The following is a 25,282-nucleotide window of genomic DNA, read 5'->3' on the forward strand; positions in this document are numbered from 1 at the left end:
CAGTGACACTGAGATTACGCTTCTTGGGACAGCAAGGACCAAGTTTGAAGTCCGTTGGCCTCCAATACAACCTGGCTGATCCTCAGTCCTTCAAGACAGTGCTCCTCTATGCAAGAGTTTACAATGTCTTGGCCAACTAAAGGCTCTCCCTCTTCCCAGCATCTCTCTGACATCGGTTGACCATGGTTTTACTGTGTTTCACTGACCACATCCATAGCCTCAGGCAGAAGCCAGAACTATTTTACCTTAGATCATTTATTCTTTCATTGTTGCATCCTAAGGAGAACCTCTGTGAACTCTCCTGTTATTATTATCATTATTACTATTAAAGTATGTGAACACAGATGATGAGATGAGTAGTTGCTGCTCTTAACCAGTGTATACAGCCTGGCCTCCTTGGCAACTGGGAACACTTTCTCTCAAAGCCAGTCAATTGAATCTCACCACTCTGCCCCTTGGGCAGGCCTGTCTGAAAACTCGGGAAAGAAAACCTTGTACTGCAAATCCTGGCACCTCTCCCAGAAATATCACCCTCCTTTTGCACACAGTATGAGAAAAATCAGGTTTTTCCTCCTGCAACTTGTGCACGCTTTCCCCTTTTCAGCTTTCCTTGCCAAACTCCATCCTCACATGCATTCCAGCCTGAAACTGTGTTGTGTCAACCTGTCTCCCAGACATCCTCTGCTTTCACAGGCAGTTTCAAGCACAAACAGCAACCCAGCTGCTGCCCAAATGGGGAAATCTCTTTCCGCAACAGTGGTGGTCAGTAAACGTCTTGGTGGATGAAGCAACCCATGAGTCACTTCTGTGGCTTTTCCAGGAGATGCAGGACATTGAACTTAACTGAGATTTCCCAACAGAGAGTAAGAGTCATAAGACTGTCATATTGTTCAGGTGGCCAAACACGAGCCATTTCTAAACTGATGCTTTTCTCCCACTGAAATCAGATTATCTATTAAACCAAACCAAACCAAAAATTCCTGGTGAAATCATGCTGGGCCAGCTTTCCTGAAACGAGGACAGTTAGGAAGAGCATGAACTTCTCTCCCCTTTGACTTCACCTGTCCTCATACCTGGGACCAGACTGAGAAAAGAGGCAGGAGAGAGCATATATCCTATAAGAGATGTCCTCTGGGAACTGTACAGGGATGAAATGCTTCAAAATCTCACCTGAAAATAAACCAACCCCAAAAGACTGCTGTAAAATCTAGTTTTTCTTGTGGTAAAATACTAGAAGAGCAATTAAATGAACTATGTGGGTTGTTTAAGAACTAACAGAGTTACCCACCATGGTATAAACTGTTAATACAGGCTAAGAAAGACAACAGTGCAGTCTGCAGGATTTTACATGTATTCACTGCATGTATCATGAGACATCTTGACGTACACACGCAATGGAAATGAGCTGGAAGGAAGAAAGAGCACTGAGCGTTGACAAATTAGGAGACAGAGAAGAGGGAGGGGGATTAATCAGCATTAGTGCTGCTTTCAATCACTGCTTCCCTATAGAAATTGAATTTCTCCACTCGTACCAAGTCACCCATTATCAATACACGCTGCTGTTTTCATCCCTCACTTCTCTGAGCAGGCAGCAGCCATCTCCTTGTGCTGCAGCCTTGGCCGCAGCGTAAAGGGGTTAATTTGCTCTCACTTCCCATCCCTTTAAATATAACCCATAAATTTGATTGTTTGCTTGTTTTTATTACAAGAGCTGTAGCTCTTCTGGAGAAAATGCACCTCACATCAATACCCTGCAGTTTTCCAAAGTGAAGTTTAAGCCTCCTTCAGCAAACGTAATGGTCACAGGTTCTAAAACCTTACGATGGGAGAAATAAGCTATTACTGGCCACAGCATAAAAGTAAAACACAAGTCCTCGCAAGCCAGAGCCTGCAGCTCCAAACTATGAACGTAACATGACATATATATAATGTAATCCTTTCTCTATCTGTCATACATACATATGGCACTTGCGTACATATAAATATCTACACATACATATATGCGTATAGTTGAAGTGGCCATAAATGATATCTGAGAAAAACAAGTCTGTGTTTTTCATTACCGCCTGTAATTCCACCTGGGCTCATTACTTCTTTCATCAAAGTAATGAATAAAGCAATAATTCTCCCTAAAAGCTGTGCTGTGTATTTCACTGCTTGAACACCAGGCTGGCACATCAGTGGAGCACCGGGATGGGAATTAGGAGCGGTTAGATCCAGGTGTAAGAGCTGAACTTCCCGCTTTACCCGAAAACAAGAAGAAACGCAGCAGTTCTAGGAGATTGACATTTGTTTTCATGCTGTAAGCCAGACCAAATTGGGGCTGGGGCGAGGCTGCAAAGCATCTGGAGGTCTTCACAAAGCCAGCACTCAGCATGAGTTGGAAATTTGGCCTCGTGTCCCTGAACAAGCCAAATATAGTTTGTCCATGGGGACCAACTGACCTCCATGCTCCCTTCCTAACTCCGTGTGTTTTATCTGATGGGCTTCAAGGGATTTCCTCCCATTATTACAAATGTCTCCTGCGATACACTGAAAAAGATCCTGAATGCCTGTAAAACCTCTCCCTGTGAAGTCAGCCCATGGAGAATCCCCACAGAGGAGATGTAAATCTTGGGAGGTTTCATAGGAGCTCTTCCAACATCTGTAATTCCTGTATCAGCAAACACTTTACATGTGGCTCTGGGAGCGGGATGTGGAGAAGGGAGAGTGATTTCAGAAAGCAACTACTTAATATCTACAGCTCTACATGACAGCCAAAGAAATGTAATCCCAAATAGGTTTCCTAATTTGGACTATATTAAAATGTATATATATATATACACACACACGTAAAGTAACAGCATTTCACTCACACAGTCATTTTCCACTGGCTGATGATGAGTAAACTCAATCACACCCAGGCTCTGCTGTGCTACCAGGATGCTGGAATAGTGAAATAGTGAAATATTCGTGCTGGCTCTCTTCTAGGGGTTTTCTTTCCTAAAAAGAGGAAAATGATTGCCCCACTTAATGCAAAGGAGGCATTTGGGTTAAGAGCAGAGCCGCACAAGGGGTTTTACTGGGTGGTAACAGAGGCAGCAGAACATGGACGAGAAATGAGGGAGCAGGAGGAGGCTTTTGGTGCATGCTGGTGTTTTGAAAGCATACCTAATTCTGGTCAGAATGAAACCTCAGACCGCTTTGATTGCAGCAAGGTGATGGGTTTGTAGCCTATCCTACAAACCCAGCTTTGTTTTGTATAAAGCGTGCCATAGCCATGAGAGGAATCAATAGAGATGCCTCTGTGTGTGCATGTTTTATATTAAGACTTAGTTGATGACTTCTCATCAGTTGAAAGAAATGTTCAGCCTCACTGCTTGAAATTATCCAGCTGCAGCATTTGCTACTCAATCCAATCTTGAGTTAATTTGATCCTTCATTTATCTTGAACAAAGCCTCCTAATAAAAACATTTGTATTACAAATGATACACTTGATCAATGGGATTGCTTTAGGCAAGTATTTGGTAATTTGAACTATAAAAACTTCTTATTTAGTCAATGTAGCTGGCCAAAATTTGGAGTGAAAGCCCCAAAGCTGTACATCACTAAACAAGCCAGACTGTAGTTAAATATCAGGTTATACAGATGTTCTTTTCAACATTATTGCTAGAACTGGCGAGTATAATCTGTGTAATATTAGCCCTAATTATTTTCTGTAAGATGATTAATTATTTAGTTCACTCAAAGTGATAAGAATGGAATGAATCAAAATAAGAAGCTGGATGGGCAGGGAACTATTCTTACTCTTTGAATCCTATAATTCTTTGGGTCAAGTCAATGAGATAAAGATGCAGATGGGAAAAGCCAGTGAGCAGACACAAGAACAGTACCCAGGTTTGGTAGGTGATGGTAGGTAGATGCAGGTCGATAGTAGACCCATTGCAGGGGCTGGGAAGCTGCCCTTGGGAGCACTCAGGTCTGCTGCGTCTCTGAGATGACTTTTCAAACACACAAGAGCTTCAGTGTCATGGGCTGCTCTGCAATGGGTGATATGGTCTCCCCCCAGATTTGGGTCTGAAGTAGGAAACATTATTTCTTGGCAGCCAAAGTGGGTTTCTGCTTTATTGCATCTGTTGCTGTCCCTGGATGCTTTGAGAAGCAATCACGGTGCTTGGAATTTTAGCCCATGTTTATTCTCATTAATGGTGCTATTAATCTACATTTTCCTCTGGTCCCAAAAGACCATTCGCTCAGAGGTGCTCCTGGAAAGCAAAGACAAATGCTTTCGGAAAGCAAACCCAAATTCCAGGTCATGATTCCTGTTCAATGCTATATATGTGAAAAGCGAAATAATTCCTTTATTTGCTCAGATTTGTGCATGAATCCACTGAAAAACTTGTAGTAGCTCCAGCATCCCTCCTGCACCTTGCTCAAAGAGCTAGATTTTGACACAAGTACCAGCAGATACAGTATGAAAACAGTTCAGAAGGTCTAAAAACTGCTTCCAGTGTACATCAGGCTATTTTTCTTTTTGTTTCTTCATCCGTTTTAAATCAGCATTTTCAGGAATCCATTTCCAATGGAAGACCAGGAAGCAGGAGCGTGAGGACTTTCTCCTGTCACATCACGCACCAACTTGTACAGCTCACCAGCCTCACATCTCTTTCAATCCATCACTTATTTCCCTCTAGAAACTTTCTTCTTCCTCCCCGTATTGTCTTTGACTGTTATTTATTTCTCTGCTCGGTTGACTTCAAGGGACATTTCTCCTGGCTGGATAAAGACATTTTGCAAACAAATGCATGGAAACATTTCTGATAGCGCTGCAGAATGAGCGGGCACGTTGGGTCCCCGTGGGCAGGTAATGCTTTGTGTCAGTCAGCAGCCACTGCTCTGCTCGATTAAGGAGCAGCGTTTCTTACAGCCGGCACGGCTGCTACAACCACAGGCCCCAAGCAGTGGCAAGGACCAAAGCAGGAGGAATTAAAGGGCTGCTCGAGGTTCCACGGGTCTCTAAGGACTCCGCCGGGGAGGATAAAAAAGAATTAGAAAGGGCTTTTATTGACAAGGATGTGTTGCTTGGGCTTTGATATGCACACAAAGGAGAGTAATTGTAAATACGGGGAGGAAGGCTCTCCATGGCTGAAACTATCATTTATATCCTGTGGAGAGCTAAAAAAGCTCCTCAGCTAAGAACTTGGGTAGAGACTCTACCTCTTGTAGTGTTTTACAAGACACCCCAAAGGGCCCAAGACCCAAACAAAGGTAGCTAAATAGGCAGAAAGGATTTATAAAGGAGCAATACATAACAAACACGTTTTCACCCTGTTTCAAAGAGCTCCATTTCTCCCAAGACACCGAGAGGGAAAGATGTGCATCACCATCATCAGAGTGTTCTGCAAAACAAACACCTTTGGGCAAGGCTGCTGAAGGAGAGGCAAACATGGTGAGGCATCCGTTCAGCATCTGGAGAGAACCTGCTTTGAGGCACCTCAACGTTTACTTTATGTGAGAAATCATCTCTCTAGCTGCAATACTTCACAAGTGAGACATATCAAGTGAATGGAATCCACACAAATGAGGTCGTTAGCATAACTGAATATGCTCTTCGTTCCTTCAAGAATGAAAAATATGAGTAATTCCCTGGCAAGGCCCAATTACTGGCTGCCAGCATTAGCACATGGCTTATATCTATTATGAAATAATAAGATAACATTAATAAGATTCCCAGAAAGAACATTAGACAGCCAATCTCCCAACTGTGTACAAGCAATCTAACTATTCAGGCTGTCTCCCGCCTGCATAGCTCAACACTTGCCAGGTCTTTCTTGTCATCTTCAGTGGGAAAAGTTCAGGTCCGGCAGCTTTTAAGCAGGAGGCGTTGAGTGGGAAATGGGGTGAGAGCTCTGGGAGTGCTGAAATATACCAGGTAGCTGCTCTATTTTAAGGAGCTTCCGTATCAGACATAAATGTGAGAGCTACAGCAAACAATCACACCGCTCATGAAATGTTACTGTAGATACAGAGCGATACCAGCAGCTGTATATCGGGTTGTTAACCTGCACAGGCATGGCTCAGACATGTGCTGGCAGTCCTTCCAGCCTCTCACTCTCAGAGTGTCTGAATCATCCTTTTTTAGCCCATTTCCTTGTGTTCCTGAGGCTCATGACCCTGTATGCACACACAGCATCCAGATCTGTTTCATGGGCGTATCAGCACAGGCAAGGAACTGGGCTTGTGGTCTTCTATATGAGCATCACCCCCTCTTCCTGAGGTACCTATGGAGATAAGCTTAAAACAACCCAAAAATAGACCAAAAGACATACATACAGTAGAGCGTAACAACACACTTTGCTCAGAAGCCTGGTAAGACAGGAGGCAGCTGAGATTTCCGTCACTGTTATTTAGCAAGATGCATCTCAGGCATCCAGCTCTCCAGGGCCAAGGGCACATTGATACCAGCAGCCAGACACTGCAAGTTTGGCACGCAGCTAAATTGGCTCCACAGCCTCACTGGCCCTTGTCAGGGAAGGGAAGATGCTAAGTCTCAGCACATAGGGTTGTAATGAGGATTAATAAGGCATGTGAAGACACTCTGTAATTGTCCGGCTGGCTGTTTCCTTTGCACCTTATGTTATCATTTATGCTCGTGCAAAGTGGCTGTAAAATGCTCCAGGTCCGATTCAATATAACTCTGCAGACTCTTTGTACAGGTGTAAATTGCTCTGTGCTGTTCAGGGCAATGTCTAAATGCAAACTAATCTGATCATCTCTGTTGTCTTTTTTTAATCCCGTAAATTCCTCTGCAGCAAATTGAACAATTTAATGCCCAATAAATTACAAAATATCAGTTATTTAGTGCATGAATTTACTCCCCAGGATCAGAATTTGCAGTGCTGGCCCTGAGGAAGGCTGGAGCTGCTGTGGTCCTGTGGGCTGGCCACTGCCATAAGACCAGAGGAACATTCACATCACAAACCTCAGGGGTTGGTGCCCAGTGCTGGTGAGTCTGAACCCAGGGTGAAGCCATGAAAAATGAAGTAATGACATAATTTCGGAGGGAATGGGCAAAAAGCAATACCTGACTTTGCCAAGACACAGGAAACAAACAACTGCAGGCCTACAGCAGCTGTAAAATGAGCTTGAACTAAAACATATGAGCTGATATTACAGGGAATAACCCTTAAGAGGTGGACGGCTTTGACAGATGCGCTCCTACAGGTAGCTTCAATCCCTGGCAGCTGCAAGGCTTCAGTAACGAATGTCAGACTGCTGGCCAGCTGCGAGGGGAATAAACATCTATTTGCCTTCAGTGGAAGTAGCATCAGTTTGACACATGACATTCAAATGATATGAACTTTAGAAGTGTGGTTAAATGACTGCTGTTTGACTTGAAACCTTGAATCCGATGGAGGAGCATCACAGCCGTTTACCTTAGCTCAGCGGGGGATTAAATCACTGGGCTTAAAAATGAAAGATCAAAGTGTTTCTGCTAATTCAGGCCATGGCGTGTTGCGTGTCCAGCTGATAGTGTATGTGTGCCTGAGTGACTACAGGGGTAAAGATGGGTCCTCAGGTTGTTGTGCCCTTCAGCTCTGAAGATGACTGCTGGCACACAGAGGACTGAGGAGCCACAGAGGCATCTCTGAGTGAACAGGTGAGGAGAAGCTGGGGAGGGATGAAATTTGGGGCTTTGGGATGGAATGGAGTGAGAAAAAGGGGTTTTTCCCACCTGTTCCTGTCCCATGGTCCAGCACCCCTTCTCCTAGCATCCTTCCTCTAGCATCCTTCTCCATAATGGTGGACCTCTCATCAAGGCTTTTCTACATTTCGCCTTGTAGGACACCAGCTGAGCCTGCACCGTGTCCATAACCAGCTCGGTTTTGAGTTGTCCAAGAAATGAGCACTACAAAGAATTCACCTCTCTATTTTAGGCGACTTTGTTATGCACATGTTACATCAGCCTGTCAGCTTAATACCCGCAGTCATAACACTTTTATAACCTACCTGCTGAAGTGTTTTTGCTTGCAATCCTCATGCTAAAACAAGAGCTCAGGACCAAAGCCGCTGCAGGAAAAAAATCACTGCTTCCTGACCTTTGGGCAGACTCTGTGGGCTGATTAGTCCATCAATATTAACTGAATAGAGCATTCAATAGGGGTGTCTGGAGGCATGATTCTCTTCAGCAGCAGGTCCAGTACAGCACCAGCAGCAATAATGTAGACAATCTCTATGTAAGCCTGGGTCAGGGTCAGGAAAGCTCCAAGTGTCTTGGAAATTGTGGCAGGCACAACTACTTTCAAAGGGACTTTTAAGGTCCCTTTACCCAGGGACCTTGTGCTCACTGGCTTGCGCAGTGATGAGAGAGGACTGAGAACCAGTGAAGCACTCAAGCACATTAAGCCCAGCAGTGATACCACTTCAATGAGTGAGCACCATCTCAAGTGCAAGTGGGTGCTCTTGCTTGAAACAAGCCTAAATAATTGAAGCGCGAGTGAACAGAGCCAGATTTGGATGATGCAACTTGATGGTGAGCTATCCTTACATCAGGAGCTGTTGCTAAGCTGAAGCTATGTTTGCATTAGGAAGCAGTCCTGTGCTATAGGAGAGGGATGTGCAGAGAAAAGGACTTGATGCTGAGAGCCCTATATTCATCCTATGTGTTTTTTTCAAGGGGAGTAGAGGACTTGCTTCAAGTTGTCAGCAGCTGGAGCATGTTAGATGAGCTCCTGAAACACTTCTGCTTTAGTGTCCTCCAAAAGGAAACCCATTTGCTCACTCCATGACCTTGTTGTGATCTGAATCAAAGCATGGCATAAAGTGGGCACACAGCAAAGCTCACTGTTTCCTAACTGTAAGGAGGCAATAGTAGTAGTAACGGTAAGCAATAATAATAAATTACACCCAGGTAAACTGAGGTACATGGCTGTTGAAGAGCACAGCCTTCTGGCTACAGGGCAGGGGTTCATGCTCTGGAAATCAGACCGGAAAGGGCTGACACAGAACATCCTCCAAATAGCTGCTCAGGCTAGAATAAGGCCAAGAAACTGCCTCATGTACTGTGCCTGCTGGAAAACTCACAGGGTCTGAGTGATTCCCCATTGCAAGGTCCAACCCAACCACTCCGCAAAGCCAAAACCTGATGGCAAATCTCCCTCTATGACAAGCTGGAACCGACAAAGGTGTGCACCTTCTGCTCCTAAACACAACCAAATTCAGGAAAATGAATATGAGATTTGGCACATCTCAACCTTGTTTCACACCTTGGCAGAGTCCTGTGCAGGTGCCGAGAGATGGAGCAGTGCTGTGCGTTCGCCACTCGCTTCATCAGCATGGGGTGCCAGCAGATGAAGATGCTTTTGAACAGAGATGAGAGAGGCTGAAATCCTTTGACACCTGCAAGTGAACTGTATCTTACGGAAATGTTAAGCAGCTTTGTGAGAAAGATTATCCTGAAGGATATTTTCCGTAATGTTGACATTTGTGTGCGAGTGATTAATTCCAGCACAGGCGTGGAGCTAGGAGGCAAAACACTTCCTTCGCTGTCATGGGGCAAGCTAGGGCCTTTGCTCCAACAAGGGTATTAATTCATCCCTGACCTTTAACACTGTGCGTGACTTGATCAGCCTCATCTCCTCGGTCACTTCTCAAGGCAGAGATGTGAGGATTTTCCGTGCCCCTTTCCATGAACTGCTGTGACAGCACCGGCACTTTTCACTGTTTGTTCTCCAGGGGTCTGACTGCTTCTATACATCGCCACTGTCCCCTGAGATGTGCCATCACAGTCAAACACAGTGCCCTGGCTTTAGAAAGGGGACAGTAACCGCTGAACATCAAGCCGAATTGTCACTTTTATGCGTTGGGGGCAGAAGGGAGCTGCACTGCGGCAGGTTAGGAAGGCATAAGGGGAAGCCATGGCTGCCGGAGCTGCTGGGAATTTTCTAACCCTCTCACCCAGCTCCTTGGTGATTCTCTAGGGAAGCAGCCTCCCTCTTCCCCTGCACTTCCAGTCAAGGGTGTCTGTCACTGGGGAATTCAATCTGCTGCAGAAAGGTTATTGTGCTTCTGCAGTTTTCGCCTCAATTCCTAAAAAAATATAGACAGGAAGTATAAAATCAATGTCTAATAATATGTGTATAATATATCTATATATAAAAGAATATACAAGAAACATAAAAACCACTCAGAAGCGAATAAAGTTCCTAAGCCCAATTTTGCAATAGGAACCACTTCACACTATCGATGACTCTACTCTGCCATTTATTTTGGACTGTTGTATCTTAAACTCGGCATCTCCAGAAGCAGCTCTTAGTACTGATGATACACACAGAGATTCATTCAGGTTAAAACAAGGTTTCATCTCCCAGGAATCCAGGCAGCATTCTAGATGGTACTGACTGGGTTGGATGTATATGCACATGCAAGTATTTCACCCAGTGCTGAAATGTGACAGCTTGGAAGCAGAAGATATCCTCCTGTGGAAGGATGCAAAGCAGGTGCACGAGGTGTTTAGGAGTGAGCATGGAGAGCCGTCTGAATCCTGCAGGACAGGGTTCTGCAGCATGGAGCAGATGCTGGAATCAAACCCCTCTGCTTTCACACAAAACAGATGGCTGAGACTGGCAAGACCACGCACTCAATAACTTGTGGTGCTGCAGGGGGACAGTGGAAGAATGAATTGCAAAAGAGAACTTCTATCTCCACTCTGTGGCGCTGATTTTGAGGACCCTTTGAGGACCTCATCAAAGAAGTGAAGAGGCCCAGCTGGGAGAGGTGGTGGGGCCACATCATTATTTAGCCATTGGCTTATGAGACCGACAGATAGATTCATATATATAAGGATGAAAGAGCAGAAGGCTGGCATCAGTTGGTTACAGAAGATCTAGGTGAGCTCTTTATTGCAGGTAGGCCTCCAGTAGCAGTTTCTGGGGGAATAATAGAATAAGTTGGCATAGAGATATTCTAGAATCTATGTCAAACAAGAATTTGCAGGTCTCAATAGCCAAAGACAAGACGTTTCTTCCAGACTGGGGTTCTCCAGGGCATCTGAAGGCTCTCAATGGTGCATCTTGCATCGTTATTAATTCAGTTAAGTTGGTCTTATGCTGGCCTAATATAAATCAGAGACTAAAAGGTGTTACGTAGCAGTAGAGATGATGCCTGTGTTGACAAATCCTTCTAAGGGAGATGGCTGCATGCCCGTGGTAAAATAAGCAAACAATCAGGAAACACATGTGGGGCACTTCTCTTCCACTCTTCCAGATCTCCAGTCATTAGGAGTAACTGCTTGTCACTCGGCTCCTCATCTGTGCTCTGAACCATGCAAAAGCCATCTAAAAACACAAGAAAATCTAAATAAATCAGCATCAGAAAATTTGCTGCGGGTGTTCATTCCTGCAAGGATGTGACCATTTTAACACTTGTCAGGGTCATAGCACACAGCTGAGGAAATAGCCCGGAACAACTCTGCATTCCCAAGAGAATAAAACCAGAAGACATACCGAGTCCCCCAGCAGGCAGGAGGAACAGGAGCAATGGTAGCATTACTTAACTATGTGCAATTTGCTCTCACTATCTTGATTTAAATTACACTGCCAGAAGAGACTGACAGTGTCTGGAATCAAATTGCTTAGAAAAGTGCCTCTTCAAAGGGAAAGAAAAAAATATGCCCAAATAACTTGAGCGCAAATGGTCTTGCAAGATGCCTATTGTGATCAGGGACAGCAGGATCTGGGGCTCGTATTCATTAGAATAATGCTCAAGTAATTATGCTGAGCCAAACCCCTAACGCCCTGTGGTGAAATAGGGGGTTGCACCACTGACTCTTCTACAGCGCACACATCAATCTGGGCCTCAACTTGAGGTTTAGAGGAGGCACCATCAAACAAGAGTCTCTGATCTGTTCTTGCTTCCTTCACTCCTCCACATCAGCATAGGCTCTGGGGACCATCTTCAGGATGATGGGTTTCTTCGGCTGCATGAAACCTTTCGTGTCCAGAACCAGCGGGATCTTGAGCAAGATATAGAAACAAAATAGCCATGTAAGCTGGGAAAAAGGACAGTCATGACACTGACAGGACCCCTGCAGCCCACATACACCTTGGCCACCTCTTGTTTTCAATGCATTTCCTAACTTACAGGTGTACTTATAGTAGGACTATTACTATTACTCACACAAAGCAGCTATGATTTGGGGTTTAATACCCCTTGGCTCTTGAATAAACTGCTTAGTGAATTCTGGCTTTAACATAGCATGGTCCTAAGAGCTTGGTGCACTGATAAACAGGCTACGCATGGAGGAGAAATCCAACCAAAATCTATCTGGGAGCTGCAGCTGAGGAGGGACACGCAGTGACATGGTTAATGCTGAAGTGTGTAAGCACTAAGGGGAGCTAGATCTTAATGGGAGCTGGAGGAGCAATAAGCTCTCCAGAAAGAATGAAACTAAGATTGCTGCTCAGGCTGAGTACCAAGGAAAAAGTGACGGGCTCCCACGGGACAGGCTGGAAATCTCAGTAAAAGGAACATTGAAAGCGGGTGTTCAAGGGAGTCATCTTGCAGAGGAGGGAAGAGTGTTTTACCAAGCGTCCTCCATCAATTCAATCCCAGCTCTCCTTCTCTCCATCAAGACAAGGGTGATACACCCCCAACCCAACAAGCTACATTAACATCCCCACATCCCAGTAAGCTTTGTTTCAGGAAATTTAAGTAACGTGGGTCAGAGCTCAATGTGCCATCAATGAGGAGCGAGGGGAGGCTGCAGCTTCCATATGTATCTATTCCATACGCATGCTTCAGCATGAATTTCTCCCTCCCGCTCTGATCTGATGTACATGACATCTTCTGCAGAGAAAAGGGCTGAAAGAGCCCCCATAAACCTATGGGCACCAATAATACAATACATATTTAACTTGTCTCCTTTTAATTAAAGGCAGTTATAAAAAGAATCAATTTTATGGATTGCAGAGGGCTAGAAAAATGTCATTAGACTTGGGGGAGGGTGGATAGGTCACTGCATTGTTAATGGACTATTACAGTCTTTCACCTCCAGGTTACTAGTTGAGCTGCAATCTGAATGTGCAGATATTCCAGCTGAGCACCCGTGCCAAGCAATAATTTAATAAGGATTCTTCTGTTTCTTACAACAAATGTCCTTTGAATACACTTGCTGTCCCCTCTGCTCTGATCTCCCAAGCTCGCCTCATGAATGAAATGTATTAACGGCACAGCCTTTTGCAGCAGCCAGTGCAGAAAGCCAGGATGGGGCTGGAAGCTAACACCAAAAATAGAGCTACCTGCCTCTGAGTCACAGGGATATGCCATTATTTCAGGAGGATATTCCCTTTCTGCTCTCTGGAGCAAGGTCTTCCTAAGCGTGGTCAAGGCAGACTGGCAGTGCACCACTGGGGAGCAAGAACCCCACAACTTAGGTGCACCCAAAGGGAAGCAAAGGACTTTAGGGATTTCAGCCTGACATATTCCATCAACATTAAATTTGCTCCTCTAAAGGCTTAAAAAAAATGTATCAGTAACTTGTGGTGAACCATTTAGATTAACGGAGAAGATTTAAATACAGTTATTCCCATATGCCTCTCTAATCTCCAGTGAAACCTTCCTCCCTGATCTCTGCATGAAGTAGTAAAACCCAAGTCTGCAGACAAGGTTCAGTGGTTCTGAAGCTAGCAGCCTCTGAACTCCCAGGGGAAGAGAGGGATTTAATGTGCATGAGAGACAGTTCCCCCTTTGTCCTGAGATGTATGCAAAAGAAACTGTAAAGGACCATCTCAGTGGGACTAAAGGGCAGATAATGAAACACATCATCCCATATCCTCACCGGCGTGTCTCTGCAGGTTCTGAATGAGAAGTTTTGCAACAGGGCAACCACAGCCACTTTCACAATGAGGAGAGCAAACCTCATTCCTATGCAGTTCCTAGGGCCAGCCCCAAAGGGCAGGAAGGTGTAGGGGTCAATAGACTCTGCTCTCTTTACCGAACCTGATTACAGCAACAACAAAAAGAGAAGTTAGGGCTGTGGTTGTGCAAGGTTTCAACTCTGAAGTGATGAGGGGTCTGGGAAGGCAAAAGCTTTTTGTGCTTCTGTGCATATTAGAAGAATCAAGCCAAGTCCCTTAGTTCTGTCTCAGCGGACACCTCATGCCTCTGCTTTTATCCTGCTGCTTGGAGCTGGTTGTGCATCTCCAGGTGCATCAGGTGAACAGGGAATACGTGGAATATGCTAATGGGTTTTGTAACTACTCTTTTCTCAGAGCTCCCTCTCAACTCCAAAAACTGAACCCAAATTTCAAACCCTAAACCTCACAGGTCTACAGCTTCACGTCTTCCCTTTAGATCAAAGCACCGAGTGAACACAAAGACGTTCTCCCCCTGCGCGTCTAAAGGCAGGGTTGCTTTTGAGACATGCCAGCCGGTCCTTTCCTCGTCATGAAAAACAGGGAAGAACAATCAGCTTCACAGGGAAATTTGCCACTGAGCATCTTCAGTCATACTTCTTAGTGATCAGTTATTTTTCATGTCAGAAAGCTTTTCATTCCCAGTGCACGAGGTCCAGGTGCAAACCTCAGCCACGCTAAATCAGCAGTGAAGTATCTCACTACCGAGACACCAGCACATCCCTCTGATGAACTCCCAGCAAGACAAGTGATCCCTAAAGAGCTCCTGCCCAGTTACCCATGCCCAGTAACATGTCCATTGCCAGAGTACTCCCATTTGGGTGGTTCCCTCGCATTCACACAAAGTGACCATAGGGTCCATAGGTGATTTCAGCAGCATCCATCTCCCTCCCTAACACCTGCCTGATACTGCTATGTTTTGTCCCAGAGATCACCACATCCCCACACTGGGGTTAGCTTCCAGGGGTATTTCAACTCCTGCTGCAAGGGTACAGATGTGGTCCTCCGCTCTCTGGACCAGCCCTCAGCATCTTTGTGGCCACCAGGTCTGCCTTGGGCTATTGCTTCATTTCACAGGGTCTGTCAGAGACTCCTAAGCAAGGATTGTTTCATGACTTGAGCTGAAAAATTGAGTTTTATTTCCTGCCCATCTTTGCCCTTCCACTGCTGATTTGCATGGCATCGTGCCAGTCACCCAATGGCTCTTGTTATAATATCTGGCCATAAACCCCTCAGTGTTACAGCTGCTGGGAGCTGCTCTCACTGTTGCTGCCTTCAATGCAGTTAATTAAATTCCATGCACAGTTTATGGATGTAGATCATAAAACTCCCCTCATGCTAATGCTGGGACTAGATGTCAGACAATGATAAATGCCTAATTTAAATGTTATAATCACGCATTCCCCACTTTCGCTGCCATTTCCACTCCCAGGGCTAAGGTTGAGCATGCAGCACTCCCCCCGCCTGGCCCACACCTCTCAGGCCTGAACTCCTCTGGTTCCGGCCAATATGCCGGGTCATTATGCAGCATGTAGGCTGGGATCATGACCACCATGTGCTTTGGAACAGTCACACCGCTGAGCTCCACAGTCTTCCTGCAGACCCTGTCAATTCAGCCCACAGCGGGGAAGAGCACGGAGGGATTCATTCACCACCATATCGAGGTACTCCATCTGTGTGATGGCATTGCATGTGGGAGCAGCCTGGGGAGAGGAATCAGGATGGTTAGGAACATGGGACTTCAGCCGCCACCCCAACAACCCTGTGATGCTTCCCCTCCACACACCAGAGTCCAGAGGAGGGGAAACCTCAGTGCCAGCATCTCCTCCACTCTGTCTTGTTTCCCACCTGCCTTTTGGCACAACCCCAGTATCTCCTCACCTTCCTTTACCTTGTTGGGCAGGTATGCATCGATCTCATCCTTGGAGTCGCTGCTGTACGTCAGGGTGGGTGGCCAGGTTGTATGATAAATAGCTGAAGGTGGAGCTGGTTGTCCCATAGCCAGCAAAGACAAAGACAAGAGCCTGGGCTAGAATCTCCTCACTTAATGCTGAAAAGATGCATAAAAGCACATGCAAGAAGCTGAAAACTACAATTCTGGGAATTCAGGATCCCACTTGTCAATCTAAGCAGTGCTATCCATATACTTAACAGTTGGTAAAGGAAGAGCTAACCTTCTGGTACCACAAAGTGGTGGATCTGTTGTACAGCCCAAAAACTCCTGTCGAGATCAACAGTGTTATGTTGCTCTCTTTAAGAGCAGAATCAAGGTATGTGCAGCCTGAGAAGTCTCTGAAAGTCTCTGCTACCTTCTGGGACATATTCCAGGGCAAGTTAGAGATGAAGAGATGTCCAGCAGCTGCTCTAAACCAGGAGGTGAGCTTTGTGCTGCTGAGAGGTTAGTAGCCCTGAGCATATTGTGGCAGTGCTAGTAAGGACAATGCAGGATTTAACACTGGTGCTGCAGTAGTGTCCAAGCGCTGCCAGGATGCAGCCTGTAGTGCAGGACGTCATACAAATATCCTGCCCTGGCACCTCGAAGTTTACAAGCAGCCTGCTTTGATTCAGATTGATGGGCTGGGACTATGCCTTGGCTGAGCCATTACTTTCTAAATCTAACAGTTTACCTAGGAGGAAGGACAGGGAAGAGCTCACAGATGAAGGTACACACAGCATATGTGCTTTGTGTGCATTATGAAACACAGCCAATGGAGCTGGCCTTGAGAAGAGAAAATAAAAGATGGGAGTAAGGAGATACCCTGTTTGCTCTTTGTTGTACAAACAGACTTCAGGATTTATCACAGAAAATGGGATATAATAAAACATAGTTGATATGATAAGCATCATTATGGCCCCATTACTGAGACCCTGAATCTCCTGTAGAATTAATGACTAAAATCTTCTCCTACTTCCTTCCTTTACACCCACAAGGAACTACCATGCTTTCTGCTGAGAGGAGGACGTATCTCAATGTTTACATCCGTAGGAGTTGGTCTCAGTGGACTTGGAGCTGTCATGTGAGCTCTGTGAGTCAACCATCAGTTGCAGGTAATCAACCTGGTCCTGGGGACAAACAGAGGCAATGTGAGAAGGTCTGGTGGGGAGGAGACAAACCTTGCCCAGCACAAGCTCCTTGCTGAGACCTGCTCCTTTCACAGCCCCAGGGGCAAGCTCACAGCTTCAGTGAGTGTTGAGGTTCATACAGGAGACCCTCTATGGACACAGATACCTTCCCCATGTGGAAGCCCAGGGGATGCCACCAGGTCCCTCCTGGACTCAGAAGGACAGCACAGTGAAGAGGAGAGGCCACTGGGGCTGGACTCACCATGCTGCTGCCCTTTTCCGTTCCTTCTTCATTTTCAGGAAGATGCCCTTGAAGAAGTCCATGACTCTTGAGGGTAACAGAGTCACATTCATCTTTTCCAGCACTGGGGTAACAAAGGGGAATAACACTAAAAGCAGAGAAAAGAACAATGTGTTTTAGGCTTAAAGGGGCCCAAGAAACTCAAAAGTGGCACAAACCATAGAAAGGAGAGGGGTAAATCTGGACCCTGGCCCCCCCAAATTCTTTTTGTTGTCTTCAGCTCTCCATCGTGTCACTGCAAACAGGGTCTCTGCTTGTAGGAGGATGCTGCTAAGACCCACATGGGCTATACTAACCTTGACTGTGCTAGGGTAAATATATCCCTGCAAAGTGCTGAGCATCTCCCATATGGTAAGAGAGGCCTCAAGGCTACTAAGGGAGCTACCAGACCATGCAGGTGGTCACCAGCTCTGACATCAGTTTAGGGCTGTATGAGATGAGGTGTGTCATACCTAAAAATATGAGCACAGGATTCAGGAGATTGAATTTGAGAAACTTCTTCACGTTGGTGACAAAAGGGTCACTGGGGTTGCTCATGGAGTCAATATTCACACTGAAAGAAGTGCTGGCCACCACAACCATGCTGTAGGCTCCAAAAATGCTACGTAGAGAAGAAGAAAGAGTGAATGGGACGTACCCAACCAGACTAATGAATAAGAGCCCATCTAGGAACAATCCTCCAGAGAGGGAACATCTTAGTCAAGGACCCGGTGCAGAGTCCTAACGCAGCAGGTCCTGCCCTGATTTGGCAGTAACCCAAGTTTCCCCAGTTGCATTCACCTCCTGATTTTTTCCAGCATCAAAACCCTGGGCTGCAGTTGGAAAGCACTGAACTGCAGCCCAGGGTAACAAAGACCATGGTGTGATTTCCATCCGTAAGAGAGATTGCAAAAATTACATCCAAAACTACCACACCTTGCAGAGCTTCTGGAATCAGTGCTGCTCCTTCCTCAGAATGCACCCCTAGTGAAATGGAATGGGGAACAGAGCACAGCTACCCCATTTGAGCAGAGCAGAGCACAGCAAGCCCCCTGCTGAGGAACATACCATGCCCATGACCACGATGGAGTTTGTCTTCATAGCTGACAAGGGGTCTATGCTGCAGCGTGGAAAAGGCTCTCCAAAACGGTCCCTTCCCCACACTGAATACAAACTCTTTCCTGCCAGCCCCACACAGTTATTCACTCCTTTATGGTCATGATCTCATTGCTGGCCACTTCTCAATGTTTTTCACTAGTTTTTCACCATAGTGATTAATGATAGGGAACATCTGAAATGCAAACCGAAGCAGAAGGCACTGTTGACTCTTTTACCTCCATCAAAGAAGGCTGGACAGTTCCCCCATTTGAAGGGAAGGCCGGTACTCAGGAATGGCCCAGTCCTCCTTCAACTGTTGCAAAGTACCAGTGGCCTCTACTTTACCTCCTTCAGCTTTCCACTGGTGAAGGTTGGAGACAGCACAGTATGAATCCTTTTCTAGTTCTCATCTTCAGCCACGCTGACGGCTGACCCCAGGATCCCATTCAAACCAAAGTGCTGCACAGGAAGAATGTTACAGCAAAAGGGACATGGTTATAAAAGAAGATGGGTGAAGGTTTCCAGCCCCCTTCTACACCATAGAAATGCAAAAAAAAAGAGACCCGCCAAGTCAAAAAGAGTTTTGACTTGGCCCCTGAAGTCACATCAGCCCTACCTCAACCAGCAAACAGAAACAGAAGTGTAAGAGTCATAAGTGACATAAGCTTTAGGGTACCTCCAGGCTGATGTCCCACTGTCCCAACCAGAGTGGCCTCTACACCTTCCAAGCAGGGTTTTATTGTTGATACCATCCATAGAGAACAACTACTTGCTGAAGGGCTCAAAGAACACTTCCTTTCTTGCTGCAAGCACTCTGTGCTGGAGAGCAAAGCATGGGGCTAAATACTTAGCCGGCTATTGGCGAAAACGGTGTAGCACTCTTTCACCAGGATATTTTTGATGAGGATGGGGTCCAAAACAGCCAGCACAGGCTGCCTGCCATCAAAAATCCTAAGCCAAGAAAAACACACAGTCAGAGCATTGCTCACAGTCAGCTAAAGCATAAGCAGCCTTCTTTGTCTGTGGCCAGAGCCATGCACATCAACTGCTGCAGCCCAAAGCGTTTGGGCCAGCTGAGTCCTCTCTGACAAAACAGCCAAAGGAATGATGCTGAAACTGGTTTATTATGTAGTAAAAGAGGAGAAAGGGAAAGAAAGTGCCAAACCCAGGCAGCATGAGTACTTCCAGCAATCGTCTGAGTTGCCAAAGCAGTGTGGGTTTAGGTAAAAGGCAGCTTTTGCCGTAACACTGATCCCCTGCACTTGGGCTGTGCGAGCTCTGTTTCCACAACTGGAGTCAATAAATCCACACCAATATATAATAATCCATACCAATATACAGGGTAAAGCGATTTCCCTGCCTGGCCTAGGAGGCAATGAGAGGGGAAAAGCTCATCTGTCTCCTCCATTTTCCAAACAACAGAGTCAGAAAAACTTAAAAGCCATGGTGTGGGCTAAAAAGCAGGGAGCTTTGGTCGACAGCTGAGGGGAGCTGCTGTCTTCAAGAGGCTTGAGAACACTTAATCTTTCCAAAGAATGCACTGGATTTCATGAAGCCTCCTAGGATCTTTTTTTGCACAATAGTTTTGCTTTGGTTTGAGAGGTTCTCAATAGAAACAGGGTAAGAGGCTCCTGCACGAAACCAGCACTGTGCAGGGAGGCAGGTTGAAAGATAGCTCATGGTAGCTACCTTACCTGGTTGAAAGGTAGCTCATGGTTGAAAGGCAGCTACAAGGCTGTGGGAGAAGCAGGGAGCAAGATTAAAGCCACAGCGGCAGCCTGCAGCTTGCTTTCTGCTCAAGACAGCCAGAAAAGCAGCTTCAAAGGCGTGAGGTTCAGTGTGACACCAAGCAGTGGAGGCTGCATTTGAAGCTTATGCAAACAAATGATTCCCTGAACTGGCCACCATTATCCCATCCCTGCACCCTACTGAAATCCCAGCAGGAGAGAAGCCTTGGGGAGATGGCTGGAGACTTTCCCTGTGGTGAACCTGTATTTTCATTCAGCGCAGGATTACAGCGCTGAGGCATGGTGGCAATGTACCTCTTTCCATTCTATTTCAGGGCCATGGAGCACCCCAAGTAGGCAATTTTGTTCTGCAAAAGCAAACTCAGCCCCAGATTTTGCCATATGTCTCAAAGCACTTCTGATCAAACTCCAGGACTCCCTGCAAAAGAAGAAAGGAACAGTTTGCCAGCGAGGAGTGATTAAAGCAGGGCACGGCTGGCAGTGCCATATGCATCCCACAACCCCAGTGTAAGTGGCAGAGGTTGGGGTACCTCTTAAGCATCATATAGAAATAGGGGACATTTGTGCAGGAAGGAAAAAGAGGGCATAGAGGGAGTGGAGAAAAAGCACTTTCAACTTCCACTAGCCATCCTGAGCTAATTGCAATGAAAACAAGGTACCACAGGGTACAGAGTTTCAGTGTGAACAGTTAGCAGGCTCCATCCCTGGCAGTGATCACTCCACCCCTGGTAGTGTTCAAGGCCAGGATGGACAGAACCTTGGGTGCCATGGTTTAGTGTGAGGTGTCCCTGCCCATGGCAGGGCATTGGAACTTGATGATCTTAAGGTCCTTTCCAACCCTAACTATTCTATGATTCTATGATTCTACAACTAGATACCATGGTGTCCTTTCACCTTCAGCTCAGTAAGTTAGTGCTGATACTGCCTTGCTGTCATGAGAACTGCTCCTGCAGTTACAGACCTGGAGTGGTGATGGCTTTTTGGGTTTGCTTTGTTTCCATTAAGGTTTTAACTGATGCTACATGTAAGGATGAAACTTATGGGACACAACATTCACCATGCATTAAACCATTAGTAAGAGACCACCTGCATGCTGTAAACCCAGCAAACACAACCTCTTTCATTGAAGCTAATATATTTTGGTGTGCATTTACAGTCAGCTACCCAGGACCATCTACTACCTACTTACTTGGTAAGGTGTGGGAACTTTGTAATGTTGGAGTTTTATTCAGAAACCTATTTGTCTGGCTTAGTCTCAGGCTGGCCCATTAGCAAGCGGCTTTAGTGGGCATTGCTGGGGCTAATTCAGCCTCTTCATGAGGATGACACAAAGCACATACAGTTCTCAGGAATTAACTGTTTTAAGCATCTCTCCCATGGTTTTCTTTCTTTGTTTCCAACAGAATTTCGGGTGCTGGGGAGCAGGTACAAATCCAGGGAGAAACTAATAGCTTAAATTACAAAGTAGATGAAAAATACAGCACACCTCATTCAGGTCAACCTGAATTTGTGTGTTCTCTGTGTGCCCAAATTGCTCCCTGCCTGAAAGCATCGTTTCCATCTGACTGTACCAAGAGCAGAGGAAAGAGATGGGGGAAAGCAGCACCAGCTACAAATAAGCATCTAAGACAGCTTCAGAGCAGCAGCTGCTGGTACTCACATGCCGGTACTCCAGGAAAGTTCTCAAAAATGGCAGAGGATGTGGGCCAGAAATGCCCAGCTTCTTGAAGGTCTGGAAAGGCCATATGCCATAGCTGCCAAGCAAAGAGCAAGTGAGATGCATTTACGCAATGAAAAGAGAATATTCTTCATCCTGAGCACAGTGAATAGCTTTAATAACTGGTTTCTGTTCCCCAGAGAAAGACAGAGTTATGGACCAGCTGAGGACACTCCGGCAATAAATGTAGGATCATGTGGGGTACAAGATAAGTGGGGGTACATTGTGATAGAAGACAAGGGCTGAGTGGAGCTGCAGCCCAGCTTAGGCAAACACAGGGTAGCTGGGCACATCAGGGCTTTATCCAGGGGCCTCATTTAGTTCCCCAGCTCAGACAACAGTGACTCAGGTGACTGAGGAGGGATCTCAGAGGGATTAAGTTCTCAAGCTGAGACCTGCCCTTGTGTTTGTCTTTGCAAAGACCAACTGTGATGCTCAGGTGGTAGGGACACAGCAGCACAGCAGCCGAGGAGGGCCATAAATTACAACAGCAAAATTAAGTTTTTGCCTGTGTAGCTCACTACAGCTCCCCTGAGCAACATAAGCAAAAGGGCAATTTTGCCAACATAACTATTTAAACAAGGGCTTCTGCTGGCACAAGCACACAGGCAGACACAGACGTCACCTACTGTCCTGCTCCCAGCTTGCAGAACCCAAGGACACCCTGTCCCCTTTGCTGCCAACAGAGCTTGATGTGGTTAAGAACACGGAAGTCACTTCTCCTTTGGGATCTGCTGAGGAAAGCAAACAGATCCGTAAGTTCCTCTTTAGTTTCCTGCCACCCAGCCCATCTTCCTCCTTCCCTTCCAGGTGGCAATGGGAGGGCACAGGGAGCCCTGGAGCCCCCCTTTACCAGGCCTTGGCTCTGCCTTGAAGGTAGCACTGGAAGATTGAAGATGAGTTTTTGACACTAACTGTTGCACTTGGCCACATCATACAGAGGGTAATGACCCCAGTCCCTCCCCAGGTCCAGGCACAGGGTTCTCCTCCTCCCCAGTCACACTGAGGGACCAGTCTCTTCTTACAGGACCAGGAGGCTAAGGAAAAGGATGAGGAGCAGCCAAGTGACAAGAGAGAAGTTTGACATGAGGTCCATTGCGCATCCCAGCCTGCCCTGAGAGCATTTGTCTCCTGTGAAGCCTGGCCTTCAGCCACGACCAAGCTCACATGACAGAGAAGGAGTTGTCTTACTTGTTGGTTGCTCAAACTTTAACCCTTGGGCAGGTTCCTCCCTGGATTGGGATGTCAATAAGACGCCCAGCTCCAAATCTTGAGAAACTGCTGAAACGAGAGATTTTACAAGAGGAAAAGTTAGCAAAGGGTGTCAATTCCTTAATTCCTTTCTCCTGCCTCAGGCCCAACAGCTATGGGCTTCACAGAGGACTGCAACAGAGCCCCTGGCTGTTTCCACAGCAGCTGTGATGGTGAACCAGACCAGCTCCTCCTTACCCTGTCCAGGCTTGCTTTTGCTGGCTTCATCTCTTTTATTGAGGGGTCTAATTTGGAGAGCTAAGGGACTGCTACTGTCCCCCCTAACCCAGCTCCTGGGGGTTTCTGGCTGTGCAGATGTACTTTCCCTTGTGCCTCTCCTTCCAATCCCCATTTATCTTTTCCTCCTGCACCTCCTCTTTAGGGCCCAGGAGATAAGGGGCTGGAGGAGACAGATCGGATGGGAAACACTTACCTAGGTTGAAAGGGGTCTCTTATCCTCAGGATAATAGACTTGGTGGGAAGAAGGATGTGGTCCTGCGGTGACACGACCTGTGCTTGCTCCTGATGGGAGCTCTGCCAGGGTCCCACTGCCTGGATTAGTGGTTTTGCTGACCAGGGCAAGGGCATGGGGCTCACAAGGAGATCAGCCAGCACCAATGCTCCCCAGCCATGGTGCTTAGGGATGGGTTCCCATTTCCCTTTTGCCCCAGACTTTCTGTTTGCTCTCAGGCACTGCACATGATGACTTCTGTTTCACTGTAGGCAGCTCAGTATCTTCCCACAGATGCACACATGGGATCAGCCGCTTTCAACCAGAGAACAGGATAAATCCCTTACACGTATGGGCAGACTGTGCTGGTGGGCAGCTGTGGGGATGGGTCGGGACATGGTCTTCTTTGCCCCCATCACACCAGGAAGGGCCACGAGTCTCCTCCATGCAGCCCAGCTTGGTTCTCTTCCCCATGTCCTCTGAGCCCACGAGCAGACCCTCATGGATGAGGAGAGATGACAGGCAGCCAAGGACCCCACATACACATCACAGTCCCCTGCACCAGGCTTTGCTCTCCTGCCTTTGGCACACTCAGCCTTGAAGAAACAAAGCACACCATTGCCTGAATCCACAGATCTCAGCAAATCATAGTTGATAAGTAGTCCACCTCCCACCTAAAATTGCTACCATGACTCAGAGCTGCAGGTGGGGTGATTCTGAACACTCACTGTCACATACTTTTATACAAATTGAATGTATTAAAGTGATGCTTTTACGCTTCCACAGCCCTTTGGACCAAATGCTATGGTAGAGCATATACTTAGAGAGGCTATTTTTTTTATTGTGTGTATCACTGAAACGGCACCCAGAAGGGATAAAGCAGAGGGGAAGGCTCTCAGATCATGTTTCCTGGCAACATTTAAAGGGTTTTAGCATTGTGGGCAAGCAAACCACGCAAGAGTGCTGCAGGTGAGGCTGCATTTTCTAAGACAAAGGGAGAAGATTGCCCAAGTTTGAGCTACACAGCTCTTGTCTGCCCAAGGCAGGAAAAACATCTCATAGTACTGAAAGGGGGAGTGACGAATGCTCCCCACTGCCCTGGTGCAGCAGATGTGCTAAACCAAGTACAAAATCACAGCAGCAGCAGACTGGGTTGCTATCAATGCTTCTCCTAATTTCACCTGTTTCACAAAATTGTTACTTTTCCCCCCCTTCTCCCATTTCAGATAATAACCTTAATAGGAATTGTCTCAGAAAAAGCTGTTAAACCCCATTGTTAAGTCGCATCAATGGCCTCTTCAATGCGCTGGGCTACAGACACAGAGATGATTTATAGCCCCTCTGATGCTTCCAGGGTTAATGATCTGTATTGTGGAGAGTCCAGAGTGGTCAAAAGGAACCTCCTTTTCCAGGCCATGACCAGACATGGCCTCAGACGCTTTGACATCTCCCTTCTTACTGACACCAACACGGTGCCATTGCTTTCTGCATTAATAAGAAAACCCAAGGACTCTAAAGAGGCTTGTGGGAGCCCTGGCAATATTCACAGTGCATAAAAAGACTATTCTTACACCATGGAGGAAGGAGTGACTTAGTGTGACCTCTGCTTCCCCTCATGGCAAGGTCTCCTATAGTCCTGGACACTGCCATGGCCCCACATGCCTCCCATGTTCATCCACTGGCCACCACACAGTCCATTGCACTTTGGTGACTCTTGGCATGTTTGCTCCTGTCAAACCACCCTGACAGCAATCCGGGTTCAATATTAACTCCCATGATAT

At 46.5% G+C, this 25,282-nt stretch overlaps 1 pseudogene across 1 annotated transcript; it reads right to left on the reverse strand.

The window, feature by feature from the left end:
• Positions 1-11,897: 11,897 nt before the first annotated feature.
• Positions 11,898-22,895, reverse strand: LOC308221097 (cytochrome P450 3A24-like; annotated as a pseudogene). The gene is made up of 13 exons: positions 22,825-22,895; positions 21,743-21,836; positions 20,448-20,500; positions 19,186-19,285; positions 18,680-18,793; positions 18,475-18,527; positions 17,710-17,903; positions 17,219-17,345; positions 16,872-16,956; positions 15,785-15,943; positions 15,367-15,596; positions 13,818-13,978; positions 11,898-11,993 (listed from the first exon to the last, which is right to left on the reverse strand). The product of its transcript is annotated as a cytochrome P450 3A24-like (transcript).
• Positions 22,896-25,282: the final 2,387 nt, after the last annotated feature.

Source organism: Psittacula echo (assembly GCF_963264785.1).
Source record: "Psittacula echo genome assembly, chromosome: 5".
Classification (NCBI taxonomy): Eukaryota; Metazoa; Chordata; class Aves; order Psittaciformes; family Psittacidae; genus Psittacula; species Psittacula echo.